This window comes from Monopterus albus, unplaced genomic scaffold (assembly GCF_001952655.1).
Source record: "Monopterus albus unplaced genomic scaffold, M_albus_1.0 scaffold127.1, whole genome shotgun sequence".
NCBI lineage: Eukaryota > Metazoa > Chordata > Actinopteri > Synbranchiformes > Synbranchidae > Monopterus > Monopterus albus.
This window is the reverse complement of record NW_018128007.1, coordinates 1053874-1063122: the sequence shown is the minus strand read 5'-3', so window position 1 is coordinate 1063122 and position 9249 is coordinate 1053874.

The following is a 9249-nucleotide window of genomic DNA, read 5'->3' as shown; positions in this document are numbered from 1 at the left end:
TGGCGGGGATGAAGCAGCCTACAGGAGGGAGGGGGCCAGTCTGGTGTCATGGTGCAAGCACAATAATCTCAGCCTCAACATGGACAAGACGAAGGAGATGATAGTGGACATGAGGAAGGAGAGGAGATCTCATTGGTCGCTGTTCATCCGGGGACTCGAAGTGGAGAGGGTGAGCAGCTTCAAATACCTGGGCGTCCACATCATGGTGAGGACCTCACTTGGACACAACACCACACAGCTGGTCAAGAAGGCCCAAAGGCAGCTGTACTTCCTGAGGAGGCTGAGGAGGTTTGGCATGTCGCCTAGGATCCTTTGCAACTTCTACAACTGCATCATTGAGAGCATCTTGACCAGCTGCATCACTGTCTGGTATGGCACTACTGCTATGGACCGCAAGCACTGTCCGCATGGACTGTTCACCTCCCTACACTCCGGCTGGAGATTCAGGAGTGTGAAATGCAGGACCACTAGACTTAAAAACTTTCTTTCCCTCTGCCATCAGACTCCTAAACAGCTGAGGCATTTATTACCAGGAAATATGTGATGTACTGTTTACATTCTCAGTTTGCACATGCATAATTGCACAATGACTGCTGCACATGCTGCTCCCATGCAGCATACATTCTCTGTTATGTTTTTATTATATTTCTTCATTTGTTGCTGCATAAAGTGCCTTAGATTTTGTGTTATTTATTTATCTACTTTATATTTCATTTGTTTTTTGTTGTTAGGATCGCTTCCCCACGGGAGGTGAGGATGCAAGAAAACTAACCCAGAGAACTGACTTCGGTGCAAATGGAATTTAATGAAGTGCTATACAATAATTATACAAGTGCAGTGATGATATACACAAAGTAAAAGGTAGGTGGAAATCTAACCGGGTGTCGACCAGCACAGAGAACAGTCAATATGGGTTATTGGAGAAGGTGAACCGGGCTGCGGATAAAGGGTCACTGACTGGCTGGCCGGTGGAGGTGGTGTAACTGAGGAGACAGAGTAGATGACGGCCGTGAGCGAGGAATAGTAGTTGGAAGGTGTACCGACCTGGCTGGTTGAAGCTGGAAGGGCGAAGAAGAGTGTGGTCCGGAGATAGCTGTCCATAGTTACGATGGTGAGTAGAGGTTAACTGGGCGAAGCCAGAGACTACGGAGGGCAGGGGAACAGTCCAGGAAAAAATACAAAAAAATAACATGAAACACAGACTCGAAAAATGAGCAAAGAACTAAGGCAGTGAATCAGTCCAAGAAGAAAACGTAACACGGAATCACAAACAAAAACCCTCAAAAAAGTACTAAAAACTTGAAAAGCCACTAGAAAACGGGTAAGTCTGGCATGTAACTGGCCTGTGATCAAAGAACAAACTGGCAAGGGAGAGCTGTGAGAGCTGGATCTAAATATGATGGGACTAAGTGGACGCAGCTGGTGGTAATATGTGATAGAGTGGAATGAGTGCCATAAGGAGTGAACTGCAGCTGGAAAGGAAGAGAGGGAGGCGAGAGAGGCAGGTGCAGCCGGGCAAACCTGACATTTTGTGGCATTCATGTGGACAGCAAAGTAAGAATTTTATTGTACAGGGAAACACGTTTCCTAACTGTGCATATGACAAAATAAACACTTTGAACTTTAACTTTGAACTTGAACTGGTCCGGTCTGTGCTGGTGTCTTTTTTTCCTAATACCACTAGAGGGCAGCGGAAATGTTCAAATCCTAAAACTTGTTTATGTTTTTCTGATAGATTTACTTTCACATTTCTCACTCCTGCACAGACACTCTCCAACATAAAATTCTTAGAAAAGCATAACAAAAACTACACTTACCTCCACCGAATCAAAACCCCAAAGATGAGAAGGTTAACTCTACTGAATAGGATTGTGTGGTGGGTACCATCTTAAAAAATACCTACTTCTTCTTCTTCTTTCAGCTGTTCTCGTTAGGGGTCGCCACAGCGAATCATCTGTTTCCACCTAACTCTATCTTCGGCATCCTCTACTCTCAGCACATCTCACTACTGTCGTACTCCTCTCATACATATCCTGAACTACTCTGACGTACTTCTCTGCCACTCCTGACATCCTCATACAGTACCATAGCTCCTCTCTTGGCACTCTGTCGTACGCTTTCTCTAAATCCACAAAGACATAATGCAGCTCCTTCCAACCATCTCTATACTTCTCCATTAACATTCTCAGAGCAAAAATTGCATCAGTAGTGCTCTTTCTGGACATGAAGCCATACTGCTGCTCACAGATATCCACTTCCTTTCTTAGCCTAGCTTCCACTGCTCTTTCCCATAGCTTCATGGTGTGACTCATCAACTTTATACCTCTGTAGTTGCTACAACTCTGCACATCACCCTTGTTCTTAAGGATCAGCACTAGTACACTTCTCCTCCATTCCTCAGGCATCTTCTCACTCTCTAAAATCCTGTTGAACAAACTAGATAGAAACTCCACTCCAACATCCGATGCTGTCTGGCTACACTTTCTCCTGCCACTACTTTGCAGTCACTAATCTCTCTCAGATTGCCTCGTCTACATAGAATGTAGTCTACCTGCCTACTCCTACCTCCACTTTTATATGCAACTCTATGTCCCTCCCTCTTCTGGAAATAGGTGTTAACTACAGCCATTTCCATCCTCTTAGCAAAGTCCACCACCATCTGTCCTTCTAGGTTCCTTTCCTTAACACCAAACCTGCCCATTACCTCCTTATCACCACTGTTCCCCTCACCAACGTGCCTGTTCAAGTCTCCCCCAATCATCACTCTCTCCCCTCTGGGAATACTCTCCATCACCTCATCTAACTCACTCCAGAATCTCTCCTTCTCTTCTAACTCACACCCTACTTGTGGAGCATAACCACTGACTACATTCAACATTACCCCTTCAATTTCCAACTTCAAACTGATCACCCTGTCTGACATTCTTTTCACCTCTAAAACATTCCTCATGAGCTCTTCCTTCAGGATCACTCCTACCTCATTTCTCTTCCTGTCCACACCATAATAAAACAGTTTGTATCCCCCTCCAATGCTATGCGCTTTGCTACCCTTCCACCTGGTCTTCTGCACACACAGTATATCTACCTTCCTTCTCTCCACCATGTCCGCCAGCTCTCTACCTTTCCCTGTCATTGTGCCAACGTTAAGAGTCCCTATTCTCAGACCTATACTCCTGCCTTTCCTCTTCTCTCTTTGTCTACGAATCCTTCTGCCTCCAATTTCCACCAGCACCTGTAGGTCAACAGCACTGGTGGCGGTCATTGTTAACCCGTGCCTCGACCAATCCGGTATGGAATTCACACTGATTATTCGTATGTTTAAATTTGGCACGTTTAACATCGGACGCCATTCCTGACGCAACCCTCTCTATTTTGCTTCAGGAAGGGCATTCGGCGTAAAACATTTGCCAAATGTCAACATGCGAGTCGTCAGTGTGCACATTTGCTGTGGCGACCCCTAAATGGGAAAAGCCGAAAGTGACTCTCTTTCAGTATAGGACTATAACAGCACAAAGGTTTTTAATTATAAGCAGTGAAAACTTCATTGACAGTCTCGACAAAGGAGCCTCAGCTAATTGATGCTGCCATTTAAATCTGGGTCCAGAACTAACAGACTAAAATCTCAGTGTGTTACAGCAGCAGACTGTGAATGTGAAGCGAGTCGAGCTGAAGAAAACAGGCACCATCAGCCAAGTCTTCTCCTAGTTAATGAAAGGCAAAGACAGGTTTGAGTAGTTATTTTAAATAAGCTGTCACTCACATCTCACATCAATAGGGATGGATCCAGATGTTCTCCTCCCCAGTGTTGTCTCAGCTGTGCAGTAATACTACTCTCCTGAGTCAGAGGACTGGATGGAGATGAAGACAAGCTGTTTACAGAGAGATTGACTGTCTGGATTTCCCTTCTTGTACCAGGTGTAATTAGCTGCTGGGTTCACGTCACTGCTACAGGTCAGAGTCACTGAGCTGCCCTCATCTACCTCAGCAGAGGGACTCACTGACACTGAGGGAGACTTTGGAGGATCTAGAGAAGATATGAACATACATTAGTCTTCAAGTAGTGCATGTTGTCATGGATGATAACCAGCATAAAAAGATAAGAAAGTGTATAGTTGTTGAAAATGTCAAATTATTAAAGGCATTAATGGTTTGGACTGTGATGAAAACACCAGTGAGTCCACACTGAGCTCCAGCATCAGCGCTGGACGGCCACCACGGAAAACACTGGACATGATCCACGGAAGACAAAAATGTTTTAAACATTGAAAACAATTGTTGTGATGCATTTGCTGGAAAGTTTCTTTGATTTTTTTTCTGTATCCTCGCTTTATTTTCTTAATAATTTTGCCAGGTTTCTACTTTTTGAAAATTATTGAAAAATTAACCTTATGTTTCACTACCTTAAAAAAAATACTTTGGTCCATGTATTTTTGGCAGCTGTAAATTATTTAATCTAGCCTCTGTGGTTATAACCGCAGTTCTGTTTTTCAAATTCACACTACTAAGTTAAAAACCACCTGTCTGTTCAGTCTGTCATGCATAAATCTTGAGAAACTGGAATCTCTGCTTTAAAGCATTACCATGTCAAAGGAAAAGTTAGAGGTTAAAAATATCCACTGTCTCAGTTAAAAACTGTTCAGCTGACTCCAGTTGAGAAACCTTGGTCATTATGAAATGGAGCATCTCAAACATCCACCAAAACATTAAATAAAGCAACAACTAATGTGGTTTTCTAATATTCCTGAATCACAAACATTTCACATAATAGATGAATTTCAAAGTGTTATAGCACAACGTATATCTGAGTATCGGTTTTCCTACAGTGACTCTGTTACTGGGACTAGTTTAACTTCTTGTTTCTAAAAAATAACATCTGCATCTACATTAAGACAGAGGACATCTGAAACATGTCTGAAGTTGGAAATGTAACATCAGGATGTGTTTGTCTAGACATAGTGGAGTACACTCACACACTGCAGGAGCTCCATATTCCTCGAGTCCTGTTACAGCACAGGAGAAACTGTCTCCACTATAATCCCCGACTGTATAAATAGAAGTCTGTGTTGTGCTAATTTTCTGTCCATTCCTGAACCAGATGTAGGAAAAAGGATGAGCTGGATAACAACTGCTGTGACACTTTAGCTCCACACAGGTGGGATACGTGCCGCCTGTTACTCCGGTTATTTGCACTTGCAAAGCTGGATATGAAAACAAGAGACACTTATCAGAACAAAAATCAATGTTAGATGAACATACACGTCAACGTAATAGTTACAATTCAGTAAATAAACTCATGATGATTGATCGTTATCAACATGCATTTCTAAATGCACTATACTGGTGTATTTACATTAGTGTCACAGTACCTGTGACAGTCCGAGTTGTACCAGGTAAACTGTTCCTCCATTCAAACCCTTGTGTTTTGAATGTGAAGCGATACTGGGCTGAGTCACTCTCTCTCAGGTCAGTGATTCTCAGAGTGGAGCGTCCTGTCTCTGTCTCGAGGACCCGCATACAGGGAGTCTCCACTAAGGTCCTCAGGCTGTGAGGGACTCTGCCGATGACGACTACGTTCAGGACTGAACAAGAACTTGGATGTGACAGATTCATAACTGTTGTATGTGCAAGAAATGTCCACTGATAAGCCTCTGAAGGCACAGATGCTTCTGTCAGTGTAAATCACTGTGTTACAGGATGAACCATAGACACCTGTTAAATGAAATACATTTGATTATTACTATTAAAGCTATACTGCAGTAATTCACAGTTGGCTGCTTTGGGCAGGATTGTCAGATGCTTCTGTCAGTGTAAGTCACTGTGATGTAGGATGAATAATAGACAACTGAAAGGTAAAACAGATTTTTATCACTTGTTTTGGTTATGGTACAAAACAACTTGGTTAGGTTTGGGCCCACTTTGTTGCTCCATATTCTGCATCACCTGACTTTCAGCTGCTAGAGGTCACCAAACAGTAAAACCTAACTATGGGTCATAATAAGCTGATTGAACAGGTGACAGTTTTGCGGGGAGAATGGAGTTATGCAAGTGGAAGACTGAAAGTAAACTCACACACTGAAGCAGACGGGAAATCCTCATGTCCTCTTACAGCACAAGAATATCTGGCTGCAAGAGAAAATTAAACTGTAATAGAAGATGAGGTTTCTGTAGGAAGCTTCTGTCCATTTTTGTACCAGACATAGGAAGAACATTCAGGCAGACAACAACTGCTGTGACAGGTCAGGGTTTCCCGGTTAGGCCAAGATGATTCATTCACTCGTACCTGTAGATCTGAATTTGTGAAGAAGGATCAGGAAAGACAAAACATAAACACATGCAAATAAACACAAAGGCACATTGATATTATTGCTTTGTAGATGTTGCACATTTGGAAACATTTAACATATGAATGAAAATGTTACCTGTGACAGACAAAGTCACTCCAGGTGAACCAGTATATCTCTCATCTGTTTGGTTTGTTATGAATCTGAACTTGTACACAGCTGAGTCGCTCTGTCTCAGGTTTCTTATTGTGAGAACACAGTTGTTCTTGTCACAGTGATGATGTACACGACCTGTGTACTCAGGGTCTGTTGTCAGATCCACAGGTTCACTCCTGACATTCAGTTTAGTAAACTAAAATGTTTTCTGAACTGTAGTCTCACGTCCTTCTATCCTGGATGGGTGTGTGTAGGTGCAGCATAGTTTTGCTGTCCATCCCTTTATGCCACAGACCTCAGTAGAGCTGTAAGTCACTCCCCGGCCACTCTGACCCTGTACCACTGTAACTCAGAGCACAGCAAACAGCTGGACTGGATTCTTAACAACATCAGAAGACAATTTGTCACAGCGGTGCTTCAGGGTGTGAAGCCACATTTCCCACAATTCCTTTGCTCTCATGTCATCCCACTAAGTCAGAGTCAGACAAAGACAGTCTTGGTGTCAACTTGTTTTTGGGTCGTGTTTAAAATAAAATTTTACTGCAGTAACTGTCTTAACTAGAACTGAGCTGAACATTTGTCACGTTTGTTCCTTATATTTTTACTATTTTGTCACCGACTCTCTAATGTCGGTTTTAAAGGAGGATAATACTGTAAATCAAATCTGAATGTCATTCAATGCCAAAGGAAACAGACATTAGGAACACCTCTGTATATAACACAGTCCAGTACAACACCACCTTTAACTATGACCTCAATAATAAACCTAATTAAATTCATACGTTTATGACAATTTCACCAAAAACAAACATTTTAAGCGGAATTCTTTCGATTCAGCACTGAATTTTGCTCTCTCCACAAGGCCTTTGTTAGGTCCGTTTTTAATAACCAGAGAATCCATCGCTCCTGAGGTATCTTGATAGAAGAGGCCTGAGCAGAATTGACTTTTCAAGGTTTCAGGGGAATAGTTGAGCAGAGTTTCAACCATTGACCTGTAGGGATGAGTTGCACTTGACTGGGAAATTAGTCGATCCCCCAAGGTCACATCGCACTGGCTGAATATGGTATTCAAAGGATAATTGATGATCCCTACAGGGGCATTGTTGGCCAAATCCATTCCATCTGCGTTGGTTATTTTCAGCCTTAAAAATAGCAGCGTCTCATTCAGGTCCACGTACTTCTCCCCCTCAGCAGCAACGTAAAATTCTAAAGGTGCTCTCTCAGTTATCACAGCTATAGGAGAAATTTCTACATATTGCCTCGGATAAAAGGCATTCTACCGATTTATAGTGCACGAGAGACATGGTGTTTTTTTTAAAATATATCAGCGCTCTTTAAGGCAGAGCTCTGCGGTTGTTGTCTCTTTCTCACGACCGCCTTCTTCTTATTATTCTTTTTAGGCTGTTTTCTCCTTCTTTTAAGGGGTGGTAAACGTTCGCCTGGTGGGCGTCTCCGTGGTCTTCTGGCCAGCACCGCAAAACCTGACCCCTCCTGATCAGCGATGTCTGCCCCTCGGTTAGAGGTCAATCTAGTAACGGCCTTGCTCACCACATCCGACGCTATGTTTTTAGCCACAGAGGATAAATGTGGTTTGGCCAGATTGAACCGAGTCTTCATCAAAGGCATTACAAAGCGAAATAGTTTTGAGAAAATCGCTCCAATCCCCTTGCCGTATTGCACATTCAATCCACTAAATCTGGAAATCCCTGAGCCAGCCTGGTTCTCATAATAACTTATAAATTGATAGGGGTCGGCTTTGTACAGCGTTGCGGTCATTTTTTTTTACAGGGTCTAAAAATGGAGTGTTAGTATCGTTTTCCCGTATTTAAAGTTGATTGGGGTATTTTGATCCGTTTCAATTTCTACATATATTGTATCTATATGATTCTTTGACAGCGGTAAATAATGAGGAGGGTTAAAACCTTTTGTTATAACGTCTCCGTATTCACCCTCTGTAGTGACACAGCGTAAGAGAGGAGCGTATGTGTCCCCTACGAACTGATGTCTTACAACATCCGAATAACAGTAGAGATGGTAAAACCCAGCTTTTAAATCAGCGGAGGGAGGCAAGGGGAGTGTTCCAGGGCTCGCAGAAAACCATTTATCTCTTTCCAGACCGAGTATGTAATTTGGAAATTTTACTTTGTAATGTCTCCTCCCAGTCCACATAAAAACACGTTTATATTCACCATAACTCAGTTCGAAATCTAGTTTAAGCTTTCTAAAATTATGATTCAGGTGATTCATCATTATGTCTTGTATTTCCTTACATCTGGAGAGATGGGGATCTCAGGAATTTCAGGTATCCTTAATTCCCATGTATCCATAAATTGAAACCAATCCGTATCACGAGGTATTGTTAACCACGTATTTGGATAACAAAGATCTGTCAAAGCAACCTCCCATTCCCATTTTAAATCTATATGCTGCGCAAGATACCTTGGAGTCATCTTTGATCAGAATATGTCCTTTAAATCACACATAAACCAAGTCTCTAGATCTGCCTTCTTTCACCTGCGCAATATTGCAAAAATCAGGAGCATCCTGTCTCAAAGTGATGCTGAAAAACTGGTCCATGCATTTGTTACTTCCAGGCTGGACTACTGTAACTCTTTACTATCAGGATGTCCCAATAATTCCCTAAAAAGCCTCCAGTTAATCCAAAAGGCTGCAGCCAGAGTACTGACAGGAACTAGCAAGAGAGATCATATCTCTCCCATATTAGCTTCTCCCCACTGGCTCCCTGTAAAATTCAGAATAGAATTTAAAATCCTTCTCCTAACATACAAAGCCCTTAATAACAAGGCTCCAT